The following is a 12,480-nucleotide window of genomic DNA, read 5'->3' on the forward strand; positions in this document are numbered from 1 at the left end:
GAAACTGATTAAATATAATATTAAACTATAAAATTATATTTATACCAAAAATAATAAAAGAGGTGTAATGACGTTCCAATATTTTACAATTAGTGGGATTGCCTTACAATTATGTAAATATTTTTGTGTTTTACTTCCTCCGTCCATAATTATTTGTCATGTTATGGTCATGCACACCCCTTGAGAAAATTTAATACAATGTGTAGTTTGACTAATATAATTCTATCAAGAATATCAAAAGTCTACCTAACTTTTTGATTAGACTACATTTTCATTAAGGGCGAATTTGGGAAAAAATGATTAATTGTTTCTTGATTATTTGAATTGATAATTAATTTTTGACATCTATTTTTAGTATACCTACCAAATAATTGTGGACGGAGAGAGTAATTTGTGCTATGGATGGAGTAATAGTTCCTAAAATATAGGTAAGCGATTAAATATGTTTTTTCAAAAAAAAATAATTGTTTAAAACAAAAAAAAAAACCAACACTATATTATATCGAAATAAATGATGAAGTTTATATTTTTCTTGGCCTATTTTTAATCACATTTAAAAGAAAATTCAATCACTTTTAACTATTTATTAATCATTGATAGTTGTTTATAATTATTCAACTAGTATTTATTTGCGTATTAGTTTTTAAATAAATCCCTTCATAAATTTTATCTAAATTAATACGTTAAAGAAATATTTACATAAAGATAATTACTTCAAAATCTAATTATTGTACATGTATAAAGAGCAAATAATTAGGGAACAAATACTTTATATATATATATTTCTACTATTATAGAAAAAGCTTATTCAAAATGGCAACTTAATGTCAATAAATTTCAATTTGAGGGTATATTTGACTTTTCAAGCATTTAGTAAGACGTGTCTTTTATCCTAAAACCAAATGGACACGTAGTCCATCACTTTCAAGTCAAGTTTTATCTTCCTCCAGAAAGAAAAAATCCCTACAACTTCTACACCTTTCCACTAGAACTAGAATAGTCAGGATATTGTTTTTCCTCTTCATCACACAACACAAATCAAAGCTGAAAGAACGAAAATTATCCGAAAGTAGAGGAGAAGTTGGAAAAGGGGGCTATTGTTGCTTCCTCTCTGTAATGTCTGCAATTCCTTCTTTATTATGTGAAAAATAAACAAAAATTTGATAGCCCCTTTCGCATTTAAAAATCTTAAGAGCGATCCCTTAATCTTTGATTATTCTATAGAACTTTCAATCCTAAAGTGCGGAACATCAGTAATAGTACTACTAATAATAATTGTTGCGAAAATTTCAGTGCTATTATGACAATTTTCTTCTTTCTCTCACCAAATTGATAGTGGAGGAGAAATTTGACAAGTATCTTGGTTGGTTAACTTGGAGGAAAAGTGACCCTGCAACTGGTGCTTGCAGCCATTGAGGTGATTCCAGTCACTCTTGCCGAGTTGTAAGTATTACAGATCTGAGCCTCAATGTTTCATTTGCTACTATAAATTTCTTTGAATATTACAGTTGTTGAATTCATAGGTATCAAACACATGAGAATCTTTCCATTAAAGGAAAAAGACTTATCTTAGATTCAGAGCCAAATAATGAGGATTGTAGAGAGTAACGGGGAAAACTTCAAAGGTATGTTGCTCCTCTCTCTGCAATGCCCGTGATTTCAGTTCTTGTAGTGATAAATATAAATTCAATTGATATTTTAAGTTCTTCAACTACCAAACCGTCCCTTAATCTTAGCTTGCTCTCTCAAAAAATTCTCAAACCCAAAGAGAGAATCAATCTCATTAGTAGTAATTACTAATAATAATTGGTGTGAATATTCTGAGGCTATAATGATGATTTTCTTTTTTCTCTGAGAAAATCAATAGTGTACGAAAAATTGGATGCATCTCTTGGTCGAGCAATTCAAATGGCAGATTACCCTTTAATTTATACTTGAAGCCATAGCAGGCGATCCCATACTCTTTTGCCGTATCACAAGTTTTATAAATATTAACTTCAATGTTTAATTTGCTTTGGATCGATTGAAAATCCCATCTTCACCTGCACAAAGTAGAGTTGAGATAACCTAAATGTCTGTTGGAATGGTTTAACTATCAACAATTTGTACAATGCAACTTGTGATTGAGTTCATAAATGTTCTTTACTTATATTTTTTCAAAGATTTATTACGTATGTGTTTGTGCATTGAAGAAATAATATATTGTAGGATTGAAAGAGAAAAGATTAATACACACCAATCCATTGGGAAAGAATATATATTATAATATATGTTAATTTTTCCGTCGTGATTAAAGATATTTGTTTGAGAGTTCCGACTTCATATATTTCTTGATCTTCTCTTATGACTTCTTAATATGTTTCTCCTTTGCCTACAAAAACAATTGAAATCAACTCTTTCATATGATGTTTGTACTTCAAATTAAAATGAGTAAAAGGTGAAAATAGATGATGTGTGGAGAAATGATCCTCTGCTTTTTGTTATCTTTCAGACATCTTCATTCTGAAGAAGAACATGGGAGAATGCTTGCAATACTATTGTTATGATTCTGAACATTTTGAGCCGGTAGATTTGTCTTTTATTTTTTTATGTTTCCTACATATGTATAGAAGACAAATCTCATGTTAGATATTCAGCTTGGTAGTTTTTTATTAGTTGAGCTTGTCATTTTCAATCACTAATTTTCTATTGAGATCAGTAATTTTGTTGCCTTGAATTCTTTGTATTCCTTCTTAGCTTATTCTCAATACTAAAAAAATTCAACTGGAGTACTTTAAGAAGGGTCGTTGAATGAGCTACAACTTTGATGAATTCCAAAAACTAATTTTGAAGGCATTTTTATTTCCACAATCCTCATTTGATCACGAGAATTGTTAACTAGCCAATATTCATTCTGGTAATATAGTCGGTCCAAATATCAGTTTATTTGGCTGAATAATTCTTGAAGGTTTGTTATCTCCTCAGGTGTTTCTATTAGTTGTATGATTTTGTGGAGTTTAAGTTGAGTTTCATTGTTGCGCGTTGCTTAATCTCTGTGTCTTAGGTAGGTTAGGAAACCTGATGTCAAATCCTTCAGATAATCAAAGACTATCCTGTCTACATGCACATTCTTCTTTCAAGTTCTTGATTACATTGATCGGTGATTATTTCTTCTACAATATTCATTAGGTATTGATATTCTATCAAGTTATTGTTAGCTTGAGTTAGCCAAGTTGCTTTAAACTAATTGTTTGAATGACACAAGGTATAATCTTGCAGTTATACAGTTTATACAAGACGCTAACTCTATGAATGACACAAGGAAAAATCTTACAGCTATACCGTTCATAAAAGAGGCTAACTATTTGAATGACACAAGGTAAAAATGTTGCAACTATACTATTGATATGACCTACAAAGTCTTGCATCAAATATTGCAGATAGATAAAATTTTCTTTTCCCCATGCACAAGCTGGAGAGGAGATTTCTCTTTTCAGTTACTCTTTGTGCGCATTATAGTGAACTTTATATATGTTACTGAAATCATTATTTCATCATAACTAAGAACGAGTTACAAAAGAATAGTAATTTAATTGGGCTCTACTAATTATAGGATTCACTTTTATCCTAAAAATATGATGTGGGTGAATTACTCGCTCGCACTTTCTCCTTCACAAATTGGAGATGAATATTTTCTCTAGACAGGGTCTTTATGTGTTTGCTTTTACTATAATGACTTTGACAGAATGATGGCGAATTTATATTTATTGAGAGCGCTTTCTAATTCTACTTCGTAATGAACTCTCCCTTTCTTTTGTTATGTTTTTTTTGCTGCTTTTGAATTGATAAGTTTTTAAACCTTCTTAATATTATCCTTGGTATTAAAGAGTTTGTTGTGTTGTAACAATTAAACTTATCATGTATATGATCCGTTGCTTATTGATTGTAATTCTTCATTGATCACATAACAGTTTGGAAGTTTTTAAATGTTTGATAAGGAGCCTAAATAGGTGCAACTCAAATGTGAAATCTACTTGTCCTATCATATAAGTCTTAAGAAGAAAGGAACTTATATTTTTTGTATAATCATGGGATTATACAAGACATCTGTTAGTATTTGAAGGTTCAACTATTTATCTCATATAGATGGTGTACAAAATTGAAAAACAAATAAAATCACTCCAATTTTGATTCTTCTTGTTTCTAGAATATGAGATGTTACACTATTATTCATGATCTTCATTTTTTTATTATTTAAATATTATTTATAGTGCATAACACTTAATCAATATATTATGAATTATATATAGTCATTAATTAAGCCTTCAATATTTGTAACTATTTCTTAATGCAATATATTAATTATATTATAAGGGAATCAGCTCGCGCTTCGCGCGATCGATAAAATATTTGTATCGAAGAATTTATTATATATGTTTTTATTTTTAAATTTTGAAATAACATGATATAATTGTTTAAATCTAATATGAGTTGTTGTTAGTTCTTTTTTGAAATATAATCTAAAACAAAAATTTATAATTCTTATTCTTAAGTATTTTGCAAAAATTCTAAATTTTTAAAAAGGAAATAAAATGAACAAAAAACCAAAAAAATAAAGAAGGAAAATGTCAACCTTAAAAATGTGTAACATATGTTTAAGTATGTAACTACTATTATGCATAATAACTGATGGTGAATGTTATTAAAAGTAAAACTTTTGATATTGAATATATTAAATTCAATGTAACTTGGTTTTTAAATATCAATACTTATTATTTTGTTGCTCATTTTTCAATTCTAATAAATATTGCATTGATATCTATATTTTTCTTTAAGAAATATGATATGAGAAAGTAAAATAAATACATTATGGAATGACAATTTTTATGCAATATTTATATTTTAATTCTAACATAAGGAGAAAAACTAAATAATCAGAGAAAAAAATTATATTAATGATAATAAGAAATTAAAAGTCTTAAAAGAAGATAAATGAAAGAAAATTAATGGCATTGACTAAAGGAATTAAATGTTCTCTTCAAATGGAAGACTATTCTTTCATTTTTCTCCTCATTTAAAGAATTTCTTCAGTAATATTATTTTCTACTTTTCGGTTAATTTTTTATTAATCTATATCCATTTGGAAAATTATAATAAAAGAAGATTAAATATGGAACAATTTAATGTAATAACACTAATAAATAAATAAATAAAAGAAAATAATGCATTGTCATGACCCAGACCATCGTGATGGGTATCCACGTTAATCCTTCGGTGGGAGAACCGCTACTACAATCCAACTAAACAACTAAACTAAATCTAAGGCAATTAAGTTACGAAAGCAAGTCAATTAACTAAATATTTGCGGAACTAAGATACGTAAAATCTAAAAGTCAATGTACCAAAACATCTAACAAGATCCATAAATCTCACAAGAAGGGATACATCCCCAACTAATGAATTACTCGACTATCTAGAACAAATGTCTAAGTCCAGAAAGGGTGGACATAGATGAAAAATAATCTCATGGCAGCCCGGACGAATTGGCTCACCCTTGAATTCAAGCAACAATCACTAATCTCCTAAGCCGGGTCTGTCAATAGCAACTTGAATATGTCATATACTCAAAAAAAAAAGAGCAAGTGCAGAATCAGTACACAAGCACAATGTACTGGTAGGATCACCCGGCTATCCACTAGTGTAACATAAACAAGTCAAGCAACATTATAATTGCATGCATATATATCAACATATACAACATAATCAACATGAAAAATCAACTATACATTTCACATTTATCATCACATCATTGGTCCTCTCACAGAACCCAAACCCAAACAATTAGCTTGCCGGAACATGGCAGTTTGATTCCATTTTTATGGCAAAACATGACAACTGATCCCAGTTAGTTTGTCAAAACATGAAAATCTGATCGAATAGTTGTGTCGGAACGTTGCAACCCCATCTTAGTTAACTTGCCAAAACGTAGCAATTTGATCTCCATTCACACACCACCAATTACAATCACAAGTATATCATCAAGATCATACATTTATATCATGATTTCATGGTTACATCATGCATCTTTCTCATTTACAACAAGTACGATCAATATTGCAATATTCACACACATACAAGTATCAATATGAAGCAAGAACATACATACATCACATAAACAAAGAATCACAATCATAACATACCTTAAAACAAGCTTGAAACCCCAAAAAACTCGATCCTTCCCTTTTCGGATTCATTCTGCTTGTTCTTGGTCTACAAACAATCAATAAAAATTGAGAATCAACCAAAAAATGCTAATTACCCAAAACTATAACAATTCTATGAACCTTAGATCAAACTCACGATCCCAACTAACTAATTTTGGGTTATTTCCACCATAGAATATATATCAGATCCCTCCTCAATCATTCTTAACGCATTCTATTATGTTCTACGCATCAAAAATGAATTCGAGAGATGAAAATCTTACCTTTAACCTCAAGATAAGTTAAATATTAGAAATCGCATTGGGGACGTTTCTTAGCTTTAAAAGTCAAAAAGTTTCAAATAAGGTCGTGTAGGGGTTTATTAACGACATTATGTCGCATCTGGCCCACCACAGCGGCACATATCCCGCCATAGTGGCGGAGCTAGAGTGGCGTAATCCCCCGCTAGGGCAGGATTCTCGAACAAGTGCGATCACTCAAGATTTCAAAAAGCATATTTCACAACACACTTCTAACTCACGATGCTCAGAAAATACCTTTTATGATAAGTTCAATTCTCATAGATCTATTCACTCAAATTCAATTTTGCAAAGTCTATGAGTTCGTTAATTATTTATATAACTACTCATGTAATCAAAATAATAAATGGTTCACCTGATTGCTACAAGATTTCTCCACACATTAGTGACTCTTATTTCCTCAAAATCTAGACAAGGTTGGGAAAATTCAAATACTACTAAAAAGTTTTTCTGGACCCAATTTACCCCTATTGGAATTTCTATAATGACAAAAAGAGGACGTTACAATAGATATCAATTACCCATCACTCGTCCCCGAGTGGTAATACTTAGGAAAAATAGGATAAGGAAAGAAGGAGGTAGTACCTTATTTGACGAACAATGGAGGATACTTGTCTCGCGTGTCTTTCTTGGTCTCCTAAGTAGCTTCCTCGACTGGTCGATCCTTCAATTGATACTTCACGAACTTAATCTCTTTGGTCCTCAACTTGCGCAAATCACGATCAAGAATTGCATTCAGTTCTTTATCATATAAGAGGTCAGTGTCTAACACAATTGAGTCTCACTTAACTATATACTCCCAATCACTATGATACCTCTTTAACATGGATACATGGTATACCGGTTGAACACTTGATAAATTAAGAGGTAAGGCCAACTTATACGCTACTGGTCCCACATATTAAAGAATCTCAAATGGACCAATGTATCTAGGATTTAGCTTACCCCTCTTATATAATCTCATCACCCCTTTCATGGGTGATACCTTAAGAAGAACATTCTCTCCAGTCCGATATTCCATGTCTCTTACCTTATGATTCGTATACTTCTTTTGTCTACTCTGGGTTGCTAAATTTTAGCTTGAATACTCTTACATTATCTTGAGAATCATTCACTAAATCGATATCCAAAGGTTTCACGTCTCCATCGCCAAACCAACCTATGGGTGATTTACATCCCCTCCCATATAATGCCTCAAACAGTGTCATATCAATGCTGGAGTGATTACTATTGTTATAAGAGAATTCACACAAGGGTAAGAACTTAACCCAATGCCCTCCAAAATCAATCACACACTCTCTCAACATGTCTTACAACATTTGGATAGTCCTCTCAAAATGTTCATCCATCTATGGATGAAAGGTTGTACTAAACGTGAGTTGGGTGCCCAATTCATCAAACAATTTCCGCCAGAACTTAGAAGTAAATTGGGTACCACGATCTGAGATGCTGGAAAGCGGCACTTCATGCAACATCATTATCAATTTAACATACACCATAGCCAATTATTCAGCATTATAATCTGTTCTCACCTGAATAAAATGGGATGACTTAGTCTATCTATCAACCACTATCCAAATAGAATCAAACTTTTCCAAAGCTTGGGAAGACCAACCACAAAGTGTATAACTATTTTTTCCCACTTCCATTGCGGAATTGGCATCTTTTGAAGAAAACATGTCGTCCATTAATGCTCATATTTTACTTGTTGGCAGATACTTCACCACAAATTTTACGACGTCTTTTTTCATACCCGACCACCAATAAATTTGTTTCACATCTCTATACATCTTGGTCACACCCGGATGAATAGAATATCGTGATCCATGAGATTCTGCCCAACAATTTTTTAATCAAGTCATCAACTCAAGGCACATAAATTCTCCCTTAGACACTGATCACACCATCCGCATCAAATTGTCCAACCTTGATATCCTTAATGAAGGTGGCCTTAACTTCAATGCTAGCTAACACCCTACCCCTTTCAGAGATGCCCAAATGCATGAACTTGGACTCTAAGGTCTGAATTTCTTTGGCTAAAATCTCTTGGTTTCTCTCAAGTAAGATAAGCTACCCATACTTATCGTTTTTCAACTCAAATCGCCTACCACAAAATTAGCCTTGTCAGATGGTATTGAATGGTCACATCATAATTTTTTAGTAACTCCATCGATATTTGTTCTCTCCAATTCAGATTCGTGAACACAAGTTGCAAATTACGATGATTGGTAAACACTTAACACTTAACGCCATAGAGGTAATATCGCCTTATCTTGAGAGCAAGTAATACCGCTGCCAATTCTAAGTCATGCGTTGGATAATTCTTCTTATGCACCTTTAATTGGCGCGATGCATCAGCTATAACACTCTTACTTTGCACCAACATAGCACCCAAACACGAATGTGAGGCATCACAGTAAACAAATATTTACCATCAACTGGTAATGATAGATGCGCGGGGTGGTAAAGAGAGTCTCAAGCTTTTGGAATCTCTATTCACATTTTTCAGTCCATTCAAATGGTATCTCCTTCTTAGGCAAATAGGCAAGTGTGTAGCAATAGAGGCAAAATTTTTAATAAATCGACGATAATAGATATCGAGTCTCACAAAACTCCTAAATTTCATCACTGCATTAGGCCGAACACAATTCTTAACTGCCTCAATCTTACGAGGATCTACTTTTACTTCTTCTTTTGAAATAACATGCCTAAAAAATGCAACCATATTCAATCAAAATTAACACATAGAAAATTAAGCATACAACTTTTGCTTCCCAAGAACACCCAAAATAGTGCAAAGATGGTTGGCATGCTTTTCTTCACTTTTAGAATAAATCAATATGTCATCAATAAATACTAAATCACAAATGAATCAAGAAATGGTTTGAACACCTCATTCATCAAACTCATGAACGATGCAAGCGCATTGGCTTACCCAAAAGACAGTACCAAAAATTCATAGTGTCCATAATGAGTCCTAAATGTCGTCTTGGGCACATCCTAAGGCCTAATTTTCAATTGATGGTACCTGAATCTTAGATCATTCTTAGAGAAAACCATTTCCCCTTGCAATTGGTCAAAGAGATCATTTATTCTAGGCAAGGGATACTTGTTCCGAATAGTGACTCTATTTAATTGCCAGTAATCTATACACATTCTCATATTACAATCCTTCTTCTTAACAAGAAAAACTCGAGCGCCCTATAGGGAGACATTAGGGTGAATAAATCCCTAATCAAGAAGCTCTTAGATTTGAGCCTTAAGCTCTCTTATTTCTGTTACAGCCATGAAATATGGAGGGATGGAAATGGGGCGCGTGTCAGGCTCTAAATCAATACAAAAATCTATATCTTTATCTGAAGGCATGCCAGACAAGTCATTGGAAAACACTTCACTAAATTCGGGCACCACATAAATAAAATCAATAAATGGAGCCTCAATCTCAACATCTCCAATATGAGCCAAATAAGCCAAACAACCCTGTTCTATTAATTTGCTAGCCCAAATAGAGAATACAATCTTAGCTTGCTTAGGCTTGTACACCCTTTCCAACTCTAATTTTTTGCCTTCCTAGAATTTCTAGAGTTACAAACTTAGTATTACAATTAAGCACAACATAATATGGGGACAACCAATTCATGCCTATGATTATGTCAAAGTCAATCATATCCAAAATCACCAAATCATCCCAAGTCTGAAATTCCATAAATAAAATAGGACAAGCATGATATACATGGGTAACTATGACTGACTATCTTACTGGGGTCGAAACATGAATAGGGGTATCAAAAATATCACAAACCATATAAAATTCTGAGGTGAATTTCGAGGACACATAAGAATAAGTAGATACTGGATCAAATAACACATTATATATTTTATCACAAATAAGAATAATGCATGTGATTATTTCATCAGACGCCTCTACCTCATTCTTGCTCGGAAAAAGCATAACATTGGGCCCTATTCTCTTGACGAGCTCTTCTGTGCCTGGTTGCACATTGCCTCTACCTCCACCACCATTTCCTCTACCTCTACGGCCTCGTTGATTACCTCCTCGCCTACCTTGTGGGTGTCCTCTACCATTTTTAAAATTCCTCCTGTACGACATTCTAGATGGCTATTGCGCGGCGTTTAGCACATGCGGATGGGGGCAACCTCTCCCCATATGTCCAAGTTCCCCATAATTATAGCAAATACGATCACAGGATGGTATACTGCCCATCAAAAGCGCGACTCCCTGGATAACCTAAAAATTATAAGGTTGGGTTTCCAAATAGTTACATGTAGAGGCGGGCATATCGGACAAAATTGTCTTGGCTGCCAACATTGTCCTACCGGATAATACTAGAATATGAGCCCTAAAAATTATAAGAATTTTTTTCTCTTTTAGAAAACACCTTAGCCTGACCCTTTCGCCCCACTACCTCCACTTTCTTGACATAATATGTCACCTCGTTAAAGCTTCTCCTTGCATAAGTCATGTGGACAGATAATACTTGCAACTCTGAATTCAATCCTCAAATAAATAATTGGATCCTCTCTTCCTCTGTATTCACTAACTGCATAGCATATCTAGATAAAGCATGAAACTTGGCTTCATAAGCTTCCACAGACATACCACCTTTCTCTAAGGCCATGAACTCGTCCCTCGTGTGGTCTCTCAGAGTTTTAGGCACATATTTTTTCAAAAATGAAACTGGGTCCAAGTGAGTATCGGTAAAGTAGAATATTTGCACTCCATATAAGCTCTCCACCACTGCTTGGCCTCACATTGAAGTTGGAAAGACACTAATTCAACCCCATGTTGGTGAACAATACCCAATTTATGAAGCCTCTCATAACAGCGAAGATACTCATAAGTATCTTGAGTTTCGGAATCAAAAAATACCGGAGGCTTAAGCTTAAAAAACTTAGTCAACATGTCAAGCTCATTACCAGTCATAATGAAACCCAACAAAGGACAAAAGAAAGCATCTGATCCTACATTTCCACTCGTCTTGGGAACAATGCTAGCAATAGGAGGATTAGCTTGAGCTTGAGTAGGTGGAAGCACTTCAGGACCAGTCAACCCTTTTAAGAATGTCATAATTTGGTTATCTAACACTGGATTGATGGGGGGAACAATCGTAGTCTATATCGGAATCTCTTAGTCTTGTCCATTACCCTTGACATTTCCACCCTTAATATCATCCCTAATCTCTTCATTATAGACTGGAGGGATCTCGTTTATAGGTGCATTGTCAATCACTACTTCATGCCCAACAGGAGCTACTCTCCAATGACCTCTAACCCTAGCTCTTTCTCTATCCCTTTCTCGACCGCGACCTCTTGCTACAGGTTCCTTAACTGGAGTATTGAAAGGGAGCTGCGGGAAAGTTGTTGAACCTTGTATTAACCATCAGCAAACAGAAGAGTGAAGGATGTTAGATACCAATTTGTATCACCTAGATACCAATAAGACCCAAGTTAGAGCACGAAAGGAGACAAGAGAAAATATAGAAATTTCTTAAAGTCATATAGCCTCTACAAGAATTTTAAAGGTGTCCCCTTTCCATTTCATGAGACTCTATTAGACTTGTTTTGGCATATCGAGATCAATGAACCTAGGCTCTGATACAAATTTTTTCACGACTCTGACCGTCAATATTTTCACCCACACTAACCCTCTGGTGGGAGAACCACTACTATAACCCAACTAAGCAACTAAATCAAATCTAAGACAATTAAGTTACAGAAGCAAGTTAATTAACTAAGCAAATGTTGAATTTAAATACCTAGAGTTTGAAAGTCAATGTACCCAAACATCTAACAAGATCCATAAGTCTAACAAGAAGGGATACATCCCACACTAATGAACTACTCGACTATATAGAGCAAATGTCTAAGTCGGAATAGGGTGCACATAAATGAAAGAGAACTCCATGGCAGCCCGAAAGAATTGGCTCACCCTTGAATTTCAGAAACGATCACTGATC

At 33.7% G+C, this 12,480-nt stretch overlaps 1 long non-coding RNA gene across 1 annotated transcript; it reads left to right on the plus strand.

The window, feature by feature from the left end:
* The first annotated feature begins 971 nt into the window (after window positions 1-971).
* On the plus strand, window positions 972-3,742 carry LOC114077847. Its single transcript, XR_003579120.1, has 4 exons — window positions 972-1,443; window positions 1,524-1,625; window positions 2,492-2,565; window positions 3,259-3,742. It is a non-coding gene; the product is annotated as an uncharacterized LOC114077847 (long non-coding RNA).
* Window positions 3,743-12,480: the final 8,738 nt, after the last annotated feature.

Source organism: Solanum pennellii, chromosome 7 (assembly GCF_001406875.1).
Source record: "Solanum pennellii chromosome 7, SPENNV200".
Taxonomy (NCBI): Eukaryota; Viridiplantae; Streptophyta; class Magnoliopsida; order Solanales; family Solanaceae; genus Solanum; species Solanum pennellii.